This window comes from Musca autumnalis, unplaced genomic scaffold (genome assembly GCF_047663935.1).
Source record: "Musca autumnalis isolate F117 unplaced genomic scaffold, ASM4766393v1 scaffold_1, whole genome shotgun sequence".
Taxonomy (NCBI): domain Eukaryota; kingdom Metazoa; phylum Arthropoda; class Insecta; order Diptera; family Muscidae; genus Musca; species Musca autumnalis.
In genome coordinates this window covers 289,340,268-289,358,711 of record NW_027411644.1, presented here as the reverse complement: position 1 = coordinate 289,358,711, position 18,444 = coordinate 289,340,268, and positions in this window count along the sequence as shown.

The following is an 18,444-nucleotide window of genomic DNA, read 5'->3' as shown; positions in this document are numbered from 1 at the left end:
TTAGTTTAAATGGATAATGTAATAACAAATCATTGCTAATGCGAACTTTATTCCTTACTTTTTCTTAAAGTAAGGGATAACAAAAATTGACTTTAAAACGGGCCTTAATAACTAAAATGAATTCTAAAAATAAAGTTTTTGTGCCACTTGAATCAAAAAAATCAAAAGAAACATATTGTCTGTACCAAAACTGCAAAAATCTACACATTTTTACTATTTTTTCGATAACATAAAGGAAAAAATGTTATCGTAGTAAAAAGTAGTAGCTTTATGAAGGTTCTGGAACAGAGCATTTACTTACTAAATTTTAGTCCCAATTTACATTAGGCAATTTTCCTTGCGGCAATTGTCAGTTTGATGGGGAGAGGGGTGAGGTAACCCTTTGCCTCTCAACACCCTCTCTCAACAACAAACTGATAATTACCGCATGGAAAATTGCCTAATGTAAATATGAAGCAATGAATTCTGTTTCAGCAAGTTGTGTTTTCAAAATATTGGAAATAATGCCAAAAACGAAACATATAAAAGAAATTGCCTGAAAATTGCCGGTACGAGCAATTTTTTCCACATCCATACCCCTTACTAGAGCTTGCAAAAAATCGATGGCACTATCGATAATATCGATTATTATTTAAAAATTCAATATCGATAGATAGTTTTGTCTATCGATATTATCGGAATAAAACCCCCTAACCTAAAATCCATTGAAATAAATAGAAATTTCGCTGCTTTTTGGTTATGTGTGTGTAAGAAAGTAAGTCCGTAGTCACACGTAAACATTTTTAGGTAAAATAAAACGTATTTTTTTAATTTTTTTATAAAATAAAAGCAGCAGAATAAACATTCTCCTTTACATTTCTGTGAACTACTTTTGCATAACATCAAGAAAATCATTGACATTTCCGCCATTTTCATCTCCAAATTAATGGCGATGACAACTTAACGATAATATCGATAGCAATCGATATTTTAAAACATTATATCGAAAATATCTAATGTTGGAAATATCGATGGTTTGCCAGCTCTACCCCTTACGTGTCTTTCCTACAAACTGAGACTTGCCGCAAATAAACTCGCCTAATGTAAATAGGGACTTACTGAGTAAATTTCTCAGTAACTTTTAGCAAGTTGTGTTCCTTTACATGCCTGAGGTTACCATATTTACCATTTCTTACCATATTTAAAATGCAAAGCGTGGTAAAACTGGAAGCAATTTTAAAGAAAGAGAGAACAAAAATGGCATTCTCTTCTACCACAGGTTCGGGAAAAATGGTAGAACTGATTTTTCGGCATTTGTTTGACAATTATTTGGCAATGATGAAAAAATTAAGAAAAACAAAAGAAAACAAGTAAAAAAGTATCAGTCGGATCGACAGAGATATACCCTCAGCCTATTTGAATTCAAACTTTCATCTACGGTCAGATCGAATGTATTTAGGGTCTTTTCAGTATTTTGTGGCCTTTTTTGAACTTGCCGACGAAAATATGTATAAGGATTATAATATATATATATATATATATATATATATATATATATATATTCTTCCACAAACATCCCTGAAGGGACAAGGGAGACTTCTCTCATATCATACCGATTCATATTAGCTCAATGATATGGGACCTACTGTTTATCGCCGAGTCCGAACGCCGTGTCTTAAGACACCACTTTGCAGAGAAGTTTTACATGGCTGAAATACTCAGGAAATGTCGCCAACATTACTGAGGGGTATTTAAGTTCAAAAAAAATTCAAAAATGTTGCAGAGGAGGATCTTATTTTGGGAGTCATGTCTTTTCGATAGATATCGCGCCCACTAGTCATTTCAGTGGGTCATCGTATAACTTTTGGACCAGTATGCCAGGAAGCATGGAGTTGAAAACACAATATCCTCTAAACAGGACCACAACGAACAGCATCGGTATACATTTCCAAAGGATCTTCGAACAGACCTTAAACTGCACTTAGACACAAATGTTGAACTTTTAAAAATAAATAATAAATTTTTGGAGATCAAAAGTTTGGTTGATCAGTTCGAGAGTTATCGTGCTTTGCAGCCACTACATTTGGTGCCATAGGGGTTTTTTGCACCTTTCGGACTATTTTTTCAAGAAGTATGGACTTGCCCCTAAAAAAACTTTTAACATCGTAATTGACGTGTAAATTATGGACATAATCGGTCACTCCCCTCGAGAGTTATCTTGCGCTCCAACCACTACACACCGTGTCATAGGTGTTTTTTTGCACCTTTCAGGCAATTTTCTCAGGAAGTATGGACTTGCCCTTGTACCATCGTATGGGGCAGTGAATACAAGTTGTTACAACAAAAATCAAAGAGATTTGAGGGCAGGACCTAAACTGAACTTATCCAAAATTTTTTGGGGGAGGTACCGGAAGGAGTGGACCGATTGAGTCCATATTGAAACCTCATCTAAGTCTGGTAGAGTTTTTACGATGGGCAAAGTATGGACCAAATCGGTTAATCCCTTCAAGAGCTATCGCACGTACAAATTTTCCGAAAAATTTCAAACTTTTGTGGGAGATGTACCGGAAGGGGTGGACCGATATAACCCATCTTCGAACTTAAACTAAGTTTTGACAAAATATTACGAAAGCCAAATTTTGGACCGAATCGGTTGATCCGTTCGAGAGTTATCGTGAGCTCCAGATAGCCAGACAGACGGACATGGCTAAATCGACTCCAAATTGTCTGAAACACATTTCGTCCAAACATACTTGGGGTCTAAAACCATTATTTCGATGAGGCACATTTTGCCCGTATATGAGGCGCTCAGCGCCAAAACGGCCTAACCCACATAGAAATGATTCTGAGAAAAACGAAGTTGAAAGAAAACAAGTTTTTAAAACATTTTTAATATTTTTTTTATTAATTATAAATACATATTAGTTGTAATATTTGTTTTAGGTTAATCATTAGGTATTAGTTTACATAGATAAAGACTCTTTTAAGCAGTTAATTAAGAAATTAAAGTGGCTTAGGCCGTTTTGGCATCCATTTAAAAAATATATATTGATAAGAATTGAGGGTTAGGCCATTTTGTCTCCATTTATTAAAAGAACAAAAGTTCTTCAGATGAATAATAAAAATAACTGTGAGCGTTTTATTTATTTATTTTATTTATTTATTATTATAAACTTATAGTAAATATAAGAGTATTATATACAGTAAAAAGCATTAGCTACTATGGCCATCAGCTATATACATATATACAATATAAATTCGAAAGAGTTGAACAATTTTTTTAAATAGTTATGTTATTCTGCTTTATGTACTGAAATATATTATCAATATTTAGGTTGTTTATGTTTTGAAGCATATTGAATCCTTGGTTTTGTAAGAAGCGTCGTTGTTGTTGAGATAATAATCTGCATGTTTGGAGTATATATTTAACGTTAACCACATCACCGCACTTCGGACATTTGTTATCTGCGTTTTTGTTGATTAGATATTGATGAGTTGTAACAGTGTGCCCCATCCGTAAACGAGAAAAAATTCTAATTTTCTTTTTATCTATATTTGTGGGGTAAATTGCAATTTGATTATGTGGATTGACATCTGAGTAGTGATAATGTTGGAACTGAGCCATATTGACTATGTGTAGCTTAAATAAGTTTGCTGATATGTGTGCTTTTAGATCGAGTCTTTCAATGATAATATCCTCGATAAGTGGTGCGATGCAGGCATTCTTTGCAGCATTGTCAGCGAAAACATTACCTGGTATTCCGACGTGACCAGGAATCCAAGCTAGCTTTATCTTACCCATATTAGATATGAGTAGGTCCCTTATTTTATTAATACCCGACCATTTAGTGTTGGATATATTAGTAATGCTCCTTATTGCCGATAGACTATCAGATAAAATCAGTGTTTTCTTTTTGGTTTCCAAAGCAATATTGATGGCTTCTAAGATACATGCAACTTCACCAGTGAAGATTGAACTAAAGTTTGATAAAACTTTAGATGCTAATAGCTTTCCATCGCAATCAACTACAGCATATGCTGTAGCGGAATTATTTTTAGAAGCATCTGTGAAAAGTTGATACCAATCACCATGTTGCGACATAAGCTCATTGAAATGTGTTAAATAGATTTCATGGGGTGTATTATCCTTTTTGTGCAGGGATAGTGACATATTGCAAGAATTCTCCGAGAACATCCATACAGGGTACCTTGTAATATAATTTGTTATTCTGCCCTTAAAATTCACAATATTATTGTTTATACATTCATAAAATACAGATGGCACCTTGGGCTTCCTCTTTGAGGATAATATTTTTTTAACATCTTCATCTATAATCGATGAATTTATGGAAAGAATTTTAGGTAATAGTCGATTCAGGATCTCAATATACCTTTCCTCCAAAGGCGGCAGTCCAGATTCTATAAAAAGAATTTTAATCGGCGTTGTCCGATAAGCAAATAGACTAGATCTTATGCATCCATGGTAAATTGATTTTATATATTTCAATGTGGAATTTGGACTGTTTCCAAATATGTAGAAACCATAGTCGATTTTGCTTAAAATAAGTGTTTTTACCAGGTAGGTGAGTGTATTAATATGGGTATAACATTTGCTGGATAAATATTTGATTATGTTAGCTCTAGGAATAAGATCTTTTTTTAGTTTTAAGATATGTTTTTTCCAGCGATAATTTTTTTCAAATGTTAATCCAAGAATTTTTAGTTCATTTACGTATGGAAAAGTTATATTGTTGACTGTAAAGTTTTGGGGATGGCAATTATGTTTTCTGCAGATGTGTAGAATAGATGATTTTGAAGATGATATTTTTGCTCCAGAAAATTTACACCAATTCATTATTTCAGCGATTATTTTTGAAAAGGTATCATTTGTACTATTGTTGTCTCTTTCTTGGCTTAATATGTACACATCATCCGCGTAAAGACAATGGTAAGTTTTATTGTATTTGTTAATTATGAGGCTTATTTGATTAAAAGCTATTTGAAAAAGGATTACTGAAAGAGGTGATCCTTGTGGTATTCCATTTTTTAAGGTGAATCTCTGCGAGAGATAATTATTTATTTTAACTCTAAAAGTTCGACCTGTTAAAAATGATTTAATAAAGTTTAACATCTTAGATCCACAGCCCCAGGATGTCAATGTATCAAGAATAACATGAATGCCCACACGATCGAAAGCCTTTTCAAAATCTATTGCAAGTATAGATGTATGGTTTTTGGTTGATAGAGCTTTTGTTGCAAAGAAATCAATATGGAGTAAAGCGTCATCACATCCTTGTTTTGCCTTAAAAGCCACTTGGTTAACTGTTATGAGTTTCCTGGTTTTTAAGAACCATGCCAGGCGATTTGAAATTACGCGCTCGAGTAATTTTGAAATACATGGCAACAATGATATTGGCCTATAGCTGGAAAAGAGGTTTTTGTTTTTGTTGGGTTTTGGGATCGCGACAACTATTGCTGATTTCCATGAAAAAGGTATAACTCCTGTGTTAAACACGAGATTGTACAACGAAAGAAGTTTTTCCTTACTGTAACTGGAAAAATTTTGTAGCATAGAATATGTTATCCTATCATGCCCGGGTGTATTTCCTTTAGCTTTATTTAAAGCTATGGCTAACTCAGAGCTGGTTATGGAGTTCTCTATAATCACTGCTTGTCTGTTCCTTGCATTATTAGAGAAATTGTTAGGAATATCATTTTTTGACAGCCGGAAATCCGTACAGAAATTAGAATCAGCAGATTCGTTAGACCATTGTTCACCAAATAAATTGGCGATGTCAATGGGGTCGTTTAGAATGCCATTATTGGTTTCCATTGCTGTAAAGGTCTGTGATGTGTTTTGGTTGGATATTCTGTTTACTTTGTTCCATATGTTAGATAGAGGGGAATCTCTACTGATGGCGCTGGTAAAGCGCATAAAACAGATAGCCTTCGCTTTCTTGGATTCGTATCTAAACTTTGCTTTAGATTTCTTATAGAGAATTAAATTGTCGCGTGTTGGACTTTTCCGGAATATACGAAATTTTCGGACCTTGTCTTGACGGTAAGTATGTAGGTTTAGGTTCCACCAAGGGACATAGTGTTTGTTGTTGGTTTTTTTTCATTGGTATGTTTAATGCTGCTGCTTTTCTTATAGCCTTGGTTATTGTGCCATTGATTTTATTTGGGTTTTTCTCAAAACATTTGTTTTCCAATTCATTGTCGACAGTAGTTGAATATGTCCGCCAATTTGCCTTTTTAAAGTTATATTTTGGGGTAAGTTTTACAGACGACCAATTGGAGTTTGTTAGGACAGTGGTCACTATAGGAAAGTGATCACTGCTATACAGATTATCAATTGATTCACTGGATGCAATGGGTAGAAGATTTGCAGAACAGCATGTTATGTCTATATTTGTGAAAGAATTAAAGGTAGATAAATGTGTAGGATTGCCATCGTTTAATATACACATATTATGCATGTTCAGGGCATGTTCGAGAATGACACCCCTGGTATTATTTTTTGCTGAACCCCATAATATATTCCAGCAATCAACGTCACCCATGAGCAGAACAGGTGTTGTAACATTATCGAAAAGTGAGGTAATGTCATTAATATCGAACGATTCATTCGGATGTATATAAACCGAAATTATAGTTATCTTTATATTTAACATCACTTCCATAACAATATTTAAGAGTTTTGAAGAATTGTAAATCCTCTTGTGTGGGATATTATTTTTAATAAAAACAGCTAATCCACTTTTTGCATTGATGTTCGATGGGTGGTTAGCGGAGTAGGTGGTGAATGAATTTGGGCCTATTGGATGGCATTGATAAGGAATGTGAGTTTCCTGTAGGGAAATAAAGTGAGGCCGTCGATCCTGTATCAATAATTGGAGATCTGTATAATTGTTGATTAATCCTTTTATGTTCCACTGTAAGATGTTAAAATTAATCATTAGAGAGAGAAAAAAATAATAAAATAGTGTAAAACACTATTATGTCATTGAGACATCATCAGCGTCGTCAACAGCTGATCGTCTTGCAGTTATTTTTGCCGATATGTATTTATTTGTATCTATATCTGATAAGTTTGATGTTGTATTGCTCATAGGTTTTGAGATACTACATTTGGTGTTGTTGTTTTTTAGCGTTTCAATTTTTGAGTGAAATTTATTTATTAGTTCTTGGTGTTCTGCATTTATTGCTTCTGTTGTGGTGGTTTGTTTGTTTTCTTTTGTTTTTGGGTTCTTTTCATTTGGTTGTGCTTGGTTTGAGTTAGATTGTTGTGATGTTTGTTTGGAGTTGACTTGTTGTGCTGCTTGGCTTGTACTTGGTTGGGGTGGTGATGAGTTTGATGTTGTTGTGTGATTTTGGTTGTTGTTGGAAATCTGTGACTCCATGTTAGAGAGAGTATTGGCATTGTTAGATTTGTTGTTAAATGTTATTTTCTTTTTTCGCATTTCGATTGCCTCTGAGAGACTTTCTGTTGGTATATCGGTTATTTTTGGGGTATTATTGAGGGCTTCTTTAAAAGAGCATTTGTTTTGTATTTTGTGCTTGAGTACCGTTTTTCTTTGTAGGAATTCTGGACAGTTTTTGTTGGTGGCTCTATGCCAGCGACGACCACAGAAATACAACCAAAGCGAAGACATGTATGAACGTATGAGTGAAAAAAGCAACAACCACATTATGTTTTTGTTTGTTTTCATTCATTTACACTGTACGTGAGAGAGAGAAGCAAATGCAAAAACAACTCAGTGGGCGCCCTCACTATACGATCTAAGCAAAGAAGCTCGTCCCTGCTCTATGCTGATGATTGCAATTGATACATTGAACTTTAGTACAGGGTGTTGGATCGTGAACAGCTGATGTACATACTTCACATGTAATAGAGTTCTTGCAGAATTTCTTGGTGTGACCTAATTTGAAGCACTTTTTGCACTGTATCGGATTTGGGATATATTCTTTCACCATACAAGTAATTATTCCAATTTCCACAGTTTTAGGCACTTCGTATAAGTTGAAACTCAGTATGTGTGAAGGGGTATTTGATACCACACCATCATTAAACCTCGTAATTTTTTGGCAATCGACAACACCTTGTGACTTCCGACCATTAACAATTTCTTCTGGGGAAAGGTCAGTTAGCAAATCGCAGCGTAAAAATCCTTTAACAATATTTAGGGTTGGATGATAGATGCATTCAACAGGACATAAACCAGCAAGATTTGTTGTTTTTATAAAACGATTAGCTTGAGCCTCATTTTTCGTCAAAAAGAGGAGATTTCCGTCTCTTGTGAAAATCGTTTTTAATGTTGGTTCAGCCGAAATTCCTTGAATAGCTTTGGAGATTAGGAAGATGTTGAAAGATTTCAGGGTTTTTTTCTGGATGTTTACTTTTCATCAGCACATATTTGGGACAGGATTGATATTTGGATTTTTGTTGAACCAAACCCGGAAAATCCAAAGAATTTCCCAAGGCTACAGTTCCTGTTTTTTGTTTTTTCCTTCTTGGGGAGGTTCCCCCTCCAGGATCTAGGATCCCGTAATAGTTTCCTCCAGAGGAGGATGCCATGTTAAAACACTAGCAGATATCACTTATGAGTTCTTTTGTATGCAAGAAAAAATTACGAAAAAAATAATAACGTTGTTGTTGTTGAAAAAGTTTACTGTGCGCGCTTGTTTAGAATAGTAGACCGTTCACAACAAGTGTTGAGAGTAAACTGTGAGCGTTTTAATTGATACATATTAATAATAATTATTGGTCTTCTTTCTGGATATCTTCATATTCGGCTCTCGAATTTGTTTTTAAATTATTCAATAGTTTGTTTGGCTCGAGGTCAGTAATAAAACAATGATAATTTTGCTTTATTATTTTATATATTTATTTATTTCGATCGTCTTTGACGATCATCATCAGGGAATTCTGATTTTAAATAGAACATAAAAACATAAATTACATCAATGTCAACAAAAATACATTAAATAATAATTACATTTTATAACAACTTCACTTTCTTTCTATTGCACAGGTGATTTGCTACTGAAACTTATGTTCTTACTCTCTTAATTGTTTGGTCTTTTGAACAATGTTCCTATATATTTGTGCACAGTGTTCTGTGTCAGTTTTGTAATTCATGCGACTTTCATTTGGTACGTTAATAATATGAAGCATTTCCAGCATATATCTGCGCTTATAATTAGTTTCTTGTGCCATAATTTTTACTTCCTTTAGGTTTGGAGTATGGCCTGTCTGATAGCAGTGCGCAGCAAGAGCTGTCTTTTGTTCCAATGGTTTATTTTTGAGCTTTAAATCAGACTTATGACCACTAAGTCTGGTTTTGAGTTTCGTCTTTGTAGTGCCAACGTATACCTTCGGGCATACGTTGGACTTGTCACCGTTACATCCTATCTTATAAACTACATTTGATTTGTCTTCCTTTGAGATTTTGGATTTGGTTTTGCCGAAAAAATTGTTATTGGTGTTGTTGCTCCTGAATGCCAGTCGAAATTGGTCCTTATTATATAAACTAGAACTGGAAAATCGTTCCGAGAATCCTGGAATATACGTCGATCTTTTATATATTTTGGCTTCTCTTTCTTTTACTTCAGGTTTTTGAGCTTGAACATATTTTATTAGCTCCGTGATCGTTTTATTAGGAAAATCATTCATCCTCAGTATTTTACGAATTTTCTTCTTATTTTTAGAGTGAAATTTTATATCACTGATATTGAGAACTCTATTTATAAAATTGGTCGCAGTATTTATCTTAATCCTTCTAGGATGTTTAGAGTAAAAATTTATAAGTCTTCCCGATGCAGTGGTTTTTTGATACCAGTCTAAGAGGAGAATATTGCCTTGTCTATGTATTACAGCGTCAAGATATGGTAATTGTCCATTTTTTTTCCATTCCATTGTGAATTTTATCTGTTTATTAAATTGGTTCAATATCTCTAATGTGTTATCAACTTCATTTTTCTTTATGACACAAAATATGTCGTCTACATATTTTGTTATAATTCTGGGTTTTACTCTTAATTTTTGCATCGATTCGTCAAGTAATTTTTCCATCACAATATCAGCAATGATAGGTGAAATTGGCGACCCCATTGGCATCCCTTTCAATTGTTCATAAATTTTATCATTATAGACAAAGTATCTTGAGTCTTTTATACATATAGTGACGATTTCTATAAATAAATTCATGGGGATGTCCGTATATTCCTTGATGAGAGACCATTTATCCTTTATAGTGTTGATTGCCAGGTTTACTAGTACACTAGGAAATAGTGATATGACATCGAAAGAAATCAGAAGTTCATCGTCGTCAATATGTTCGTTTTTCAGTCTTGATTTAAATTCAATCGCATCTTTTATATTATATTTTGATTCTTTGGTAAGAGCTTTTAAAATAGATGCCATATGCTTTGACAACTCATATGTTGGCGAATTTGTGCAGGAGCATATTGGTCTTAAGGGTATTCCTTCCTTATGGATTTTGGGAAGTCCATAAATCCTGGGAGCCATAGACGTTTTGTTTGTCAATTTCTTTTTCTCAAAGTCACTAATCAAATTTAGGTCAAATAATCTGGTTACCATTCTATTGTTCTTATCTTGTAATCCCGTTGTAGGATCCTTTCTCAATCTTCCTACAACGGGATTACAAGATAAGAACAATAGAATGGTAACCAGATTATTTGACCTAAATTTGATTAGTGACTTTGAGAAAAAGAAATTGACAAACAAAACGTCTATGGCTCCCAGGATTTATGGACTTCCCAAAATCCATAAGGAAGGAATACCCTTAAGACCAATATGCTCCTGCACAAATTCGCCAACATATGAGTTGTCAAAGCATATGGCATCTATTTTAAAAGCTCTTACCAAAGAATCAAAATATAATATAAAAGATGCGATTGAATTTAAATCAAGACTGAAAAACGAACATATTGACGACGATGAACTTCTGATTTCTTTCGATGTCATATCACTATTTCCTAGTGTACTAGTAAACCTGGCAATCAACACTATAAAGGATAAATGGTCTCTCATCAAGGAATATACGGACATCCCCATGAATTTATTTATAGAAATCGTCACTATATGTATAAAAGACTCAAGATACTTTGTCTATAATGATAAAATTTATGAACAATTGAAAGGGATGCCAATGGGGTCGCCAATTTCACCTATCATTGCTGATATTGTGATGGAAAAATTACTTGACGAATCGATGCAAAAATTAAGAGTAAAACCCAGAATTATAACAAAATATGTAGACGACATATTTTGTGTCATAAAGAAAAATGAAGTTGATAACACATTAGAGATATTGAACCAATTTAATAAACAGATAAAATTCACAATGGAATGGAAAAAAAATGGACAATTACCATATCTTGACGCTGTAATACATAGACAAGGCAATATTCTCCTCTTAGACTGGTATCAAAAAACCACTGCATCGGGAAGACTTATAAATTTTTACTCTAAACATCCTAGAAGGATTAAGATAAATACTGCGACCAATTTTATAAATAGAGTTCTCAATATCAGTGATATAAAATTTCACTCTAAAAATAAGAAGAAAATTCGTAAAATACTGAGGATGAATGATTTTCCTAATAAAACGATCACGGAGCTAATAAAATATGTTCAAGCTCAAAAACCTGAAGTAAAAGAAAGAGAAGCCAAAATATATAAAAGATCGACGTATATTCCAGGATTCTCGGAACGATTTTCCAGTTCTAGTTTATATAATAAGGACCAATTTCGACTGGCATTCAGGAGCAACAACACCAATAACAATTTTTTCGGCAAAACCAAATCCAAAATCTCAAAGGAAGACAAATCAAATGTAGTTTATAAGATAGGATGTAACGGTGACAAGTCCAACGTATGCCCGAAGGTATACGTTGGCACTACAAAGACGAAACTCAAAACCAGACTTAGTGGTCATAAGTCTGATTTAAAGCTCAAAAATAAACCATTGGAACAAAAGACAGCTCTTGCTGCGCACTGCTATCAGACAGGCCATACTCCAAACCTAAAGGACGTAAAAATTATGGCACAAGAAACTAATTATAAGCGCAGATATATGCTGGAAATGCTTCATATTATTAACGTACCAAATGAAAGTCGCATGAATTACAAAACTGACACAGAACACTGTGCACAAATATATAGGAACATTGTCCAAAAGACCAAACAATTAAGAGAGTAAGAACATAAGTTTCAGTAGCAAATCACCTGTGCAATAGAAAGAAAGTGAAGTTGTTATAAAATGTAATTATTATTTAATGTATTTTTGTTGACATTGATGTAATTTATGTTTTTATGCCGTGCGGAGTTGTTTTTTTTTCTCTTTTTTGTCTCCCATCGGACGCCTCCCCAGGTGGTGGATAGGGGAACGCTCAACATATGATGGGTACCGCAAAAATAAAATATGTGGGGCGAACCAAAAGAAAAATGGAAAAAGCAGTGTCTGTTCCCATATTGGGCGACTGCAAACAGCGTCTGTACTCCAGTGGAGCGGCTGAATACCGAGAAGGAAAACTGTAAACCCTTCAGAAGGCAACGGGAAACCATTGAAGTAATATCCCATGAAAATCATGCAAATATGGACACACATGAACAACGGCCCTCAATCTCCGGTCATACGAGGGTGCTAAGAATCCCCGGAGGTAAAACAAAACACACTCTGAATATTGGTACATGGAACGTGCGAAGTCTTTATGAATCTGGAAAGTTTGCTAATACCGTGAATGAAATGAATAAATTGAAAATCGACATTTTAGGAGTCTGCGAAACCTGGTGGCCTGACAGTGGAGACTTTGTCTCTGAAAATGTTAAAATGTTTTATTCAGGAAATATGAATAAAAATCACAGAAACGGCGTTGGAGTTATTGTTAAAAAACATATAGCAAAATGTGTATCAGGCTTTATTCCCAAATCTGATAGAACAATGCTTATACAATTGGAAGCAAGACCACTAAAAATTAATATTATACAAGTATATGCACCTACCGCTGATAAAAGCAAAGAAGAAGTTGAAGAGTTTTACGAAGATATTAAATACTTAATGAACATGACTAAACACCATGAAATAACAATAGTTCAAGGCGACTTTAATGCTAAAGTGGGCCAAGATATAGTGCCCGGGATTACGGGAAAACATGGCCTAGGAGAGAGGAATGAAAGAGGCAGCAGAATGATCCAATTCTGCCAGGAACATAACATGAAAATTACAAACACAATGTTCTCCCTTCCCCCTAGAAGACTGTATACCTGGAAGTCACCCCAGGATAGACCAACACACATAGTGAGGAATCAAATCGATTATATATTAATTAACAAACGCTATTCTTCTTTTGTAACAAAAACCTCTACGTATCCAGGAGCGGACGTCCCATCCGATCATGTATTACTGATGACAAAGCTACAAACAAAGCTAAGGACAAACATGAAGAAAAAAATACGTAAGAGAATTAACGTTGAGAAACTTGATGAGCCATCAATAAAAACAGAAATAAAAGCCCTCATAGGGCAAGAATTTAGTAAAATTGAAGGAATGGACAGTGAAAGCATATGGAAGTCGGTAAAACAATCGCTAAAATCAATAGCAGATAATAATTTAGGAAGCAATCCAAGAAAACGGAAGAATGAATGGATGACTACAGAAATACTGGGCCTAATGGAAGAACGTCGAAAATATAAGAATTCCAACTACGAATTATATCATGAATTAAATAAAGAAGTACAATCTGCAATCAGAGCAGCGAAAAATGACAATCTTAACAAACAATGCCAGGAGATCGAAAGATTACAAGAACTTCATGACGATTTTAATCTCCACAAAAAAATTAAGGAAGCAGCGGGAATATATCGTAAATCACTGCCAAAAGTTCTATACAACAGCAACAATGAAGCTGTTTTTGATATTACGGAGAAAAAAGCTATATGGCAGAATTACATAACCTCTCTTTATACAGATGAAAACAGATCAAACTACGACATAATGGAACCCGAGCCACAAGTAGGAACTCCGATAACTAAACACGAAACTGAAGCTGCTATTAAATCTTTAAAAATGAAGAAAGCGTGTGGTCCAGATGAAATCCCATCCGAAATTCTTAAACTGATTGAAGGCGATAATATCAACATACTTGTAAAGCTTTTTAATTGCATATACGAAACCGGTAAATATCCACAGGACTGGCTAAAATCTACGTTCATAGCTATTCCTAAAAAAGGACATCCAAAAGCATGCAACGATTATAGACTAATTAGTCTTATGAGTCATACCCTTAAAATTTTTCTCAAGATAATTCATGGCCGGATATATAAAAGATGTGAAAATGTTATGGGATTCTCTCAATTCGGCTTTAAAGAAGGAATGGGAACACGTGAGGCGCTTTTCTCAATTGAAGTTCTTCTTCAAAAATGTAAAAATGCTCAAAAAGACGTTTATATTTGCTTTATAGACTATGAAAAAGCATTTGATACAGTCAAACACGATAAACTTGTAGAAATCCTTGCATCTATTGGTATCGAAGAAAAGGAAATTCGCTGCATAAAAAGTTTATATTGGCAACAGACCGCACAGGTTGATGTTGAAGGAGAGATGACTGAAGATATAATAATATCTAAAGGTGTTAGGCAAGGATGTATATTGTCACCTTTACTATTCAATGTATACTCCGAAAAAATATTTCAGGAATCATTTAAAGATGTTCAGAAAGGAATATTTGTAAATGGCGCTTTCATCAACAATATAAGATATGCAGACGACACAACAATCTTAGCTGACAGCATGTCAGGCCTTCAATATCTCTTAAATAGGCTGGTAGCACAAAGCGAGTTGTATGGGTTAAAAATCAATATTAAGAAAACAAAATATATGATTGTGAGCAAAGAAAACCGCTGTCCCCCTTTCACACTAACAGTAAAAGATACACCAGTAGAGAGAGTATACAGCTTTAAATATCTCGGTGCAGTGATAAATGACAAGCTGGATAACTCATCCGAAATAAGATGCCGAATTGAAATGGCGAGGGAAGCATTCATCAAGTACAAGAAAATCTTTACCAGCCATGATATAAACATAAAAACCAAGCTGCGATACATGAAAACATATGTATGGTCAGTTCTGTTATACGCTGTCGAAGTTTGGACCTTAAAGGCAACAGATATTAAAAAACTAGAAGCTTTTGAAATGTGGACATACAGAAGAATATTGAAAATTCCATGGACGCAGTTTGTTTCAAACAGTGAGGTACTGCAAAGGCTACACCAGGAAAAGGAAATAATCCATATAATAAAAAAACGAAAAACAGCTTATCTTGGTCATATAATGCGAAACAACAAATATAAGCTACTCCAAAATATAATCCGAACAAAAATTGAAGGAAGACCCACTAGAGGAAGAAAAGAAATGATATGGATTAATAACATACAGGAGTGGACTGGTATCCAAGATGTTGGGAATCTTCTCAGCGAAAGCCGAAACAGAGAGTCATTTGCTGAGATAATAAGAAATTTATAAACACCAAAATGAAATTTATAATGTAACAGATGTAATATGTATGTATATAATTGCAATGATCGCCAAAATTCGAAAAACGAATAGGCAAATAAAGAAGAAGAATGTTTTTATGTTCTATTTAAAATCAGAATTCCCTGATGATGATCGTCAAAGACGATCGAAATATCGGAAGTTAAATAAAATAATAAAGCAAAATTATCATTGTTTTATTACTGACCTCGAGCCAAACAAACTATTGAAGAATTACCAGATCAAAGGTCAACTATCAACATTAAAGTTTTTAAATTATTATAAAATGCATGATTTATAGGGGGCATGAACTCTTTGAGTTTCTGTAAATCCTTAAATTTTGCAGTTTCAATGAATCTTCCTCCCGGATAAAGCGGTTACAATTCAAATTTACGTACTTGCTGGAGTTCCTTTTTGAAATATCAAGTTCTTGAAATATAACATTTATGTCACTTGTATATTTGTATTGAATTATAAATGGCTTCGCATTTTGGAATCGAAGGCACTGAATCGTAAGCCATTCAACTTTTGAAGTCTTGTCTTCGGAGTTTTTTCTGTTTGATACTAGTTTCTCAATTGAGGATACGCTTTTTATTTCATCTGTCGTCATTTTACGAAGTGTCGTCCTTTTTGCCATGAGGATTACACGATCCAAATGTCCTTATAATATTTTTTCCTTTTCAATGGGACCAAAATCTTGATCGCATGATAGAAATGAATGGCCAGACACTAAAAATTTGTGGTCAATCTGTTCCACTGAGAAGGTCGAATTATTGACCATGTATGTATGTGCAAATAGTGTTCATTCTTATGTTACGGATTTGGCCACCACATTGATCGCTATACATTATCAACTTCATACATTTTACATTGACGCCAGGGCGTAAGTCAACTTTATTACTTAGCCTTTGGTTTTTACTTACAAATTCTTCTCGACTAAAACGTTACATGAGTGTTTTTATTTCCAGTATTCGATTTTGCCTATGTGGCTTAGGCCATTTTGGCGTCCATATTTTTTCAAACTTTCAGTAAAGGAAAAACAGTTTTCGGCATGTAGACTAACATAGGGTTAACCTATGCAATAGGGAATTTTTTAGTATATATTTCAAAAGGTTCCGGTTCGATCAGCAATGTAAGTTTGATTTTTTTGAAAATGTGGGTTAGGCCGTTTTGGCGCTGAGCGCCTCATATACCCTCGTTATAATAAATGCTGAGTGTATAAAAAAGCCTAATTTCATGAAATTCACTCGACAGCAATTTCATGACATCACTCTACTATAGCTCTGTTCCTTTACGTTCAAGAATCTTCAAGTTTTACCACTTTTTACTCGAAACGCGTTCCTTTACTTCAGACACCATACAATTCATACGGGAGTAGTTTACTACTTTTGCCGGTTTTACCATTTTAAAAAGTAAACGCACAGACCATATGAAACTCGATCTAGGGACGCATAATTGCATGAAATGTTTTCAATGAATCCACCTAGTGTGGAGCGGTACCTACGGTGTAAAAACAGTGAAATAGCTCAATTTATCAATATGTACCTTTGCGTGTAGGAATTTTCAAATTTTACCACTTTTTTACTGGAAAAGCGTTCCCTTACTTCAAAAAGCATACGATTCATATGACTTCACAGCTCCTATAACTTTTACCACTTTTACCATTTTTTAAAGTAAAAAAAATACCAAATGAGAACGACTCAAAACAAAATAATAAACCAAAACATAGAAACACACACATGGAAACATATGGATGCCCAGTTGTTCGGATAACTAGGGAATAACTAGCAATTTTGCTGGCTACTGGTAAACACCCCTAGTTACCACCCAATCTACTCGCAATCCCAGCAAAATTAAATGGAAGTGATTCCATGTGAAATCATGATTTCACTGGTTCTTTTGCATGAGTGCGAAAGGAGTCGTGAAAGATCCCATCTTTTTCATCGAATTTTCATGAGTGCAATTGAAGTCGTGAAAGGTCCGATCTTTTTCATCGAATTTTCATGAGTGCAATCGAAGTCATGAAAGATCCGATCTTTTTCATCGAATTTTCATGAGTGCAATTGAAGTCGTGAAAGATCCGATCTTTGTCACAATAAATTATCAAATACTCATATACCCGAATAATTGTGTACTTGCAAAAGTAATTGTTAAAATGAAAATAAAAGTCAGATGAAAGTGGTCGATAGTGGCAAAATTTATATATTTTAATTAAAAATACAATGTAAATTGATATAAAACAAAAGAAAAATATATTTTGTGTTTGGAAACCTGTTTCGTTTTGTGGATATTAAAAAGAAGTATGAAAAAGACCCGGTCTATAAACCACGAGCTTCCCAGCCGACCAACACCGATATAGTAAAACATATCGAGCTGCAATTATTGGGTTGGTTTGGCCATGTTAACAGGATGGATAAAGATGCCACCGGCATATGAATACGAGCCATTTGACGTTATGCGACCCGAGGGAACAAAACTCCAATGGAAAGATCACGATATCACAAGCATGGCATGCAAAGTGAGAGAAGCAAAGTAGGAGATCGGTAAAATAAGTATAAAAGAGACCATAACGTGGTAACTATTACAGGATAAGCTTTTTCTTTTGAAATAAAATAACAGAATTCAAATTTATACTAGATTTCCCAAACGATGAGCTTGGTTCAGAGATTGACACATAATTTATCGAATATTGGAAAAACGGAACCCCCAAGTTGAAAGAAGTATCTTGCAGCCATCGGAAGAGATAAATATGATATCGCAGATTAATATAATATATAATTTTGAAAATTACATACAAAATAAAGAAAAATAACATCTGGCGATACAAAAATCCGGATCCAAAGCATTGGTGCAAGAAGCCATGACGATGAACTGGTGCAAGAAGCCATGACAATGAACTGGTGCAAGA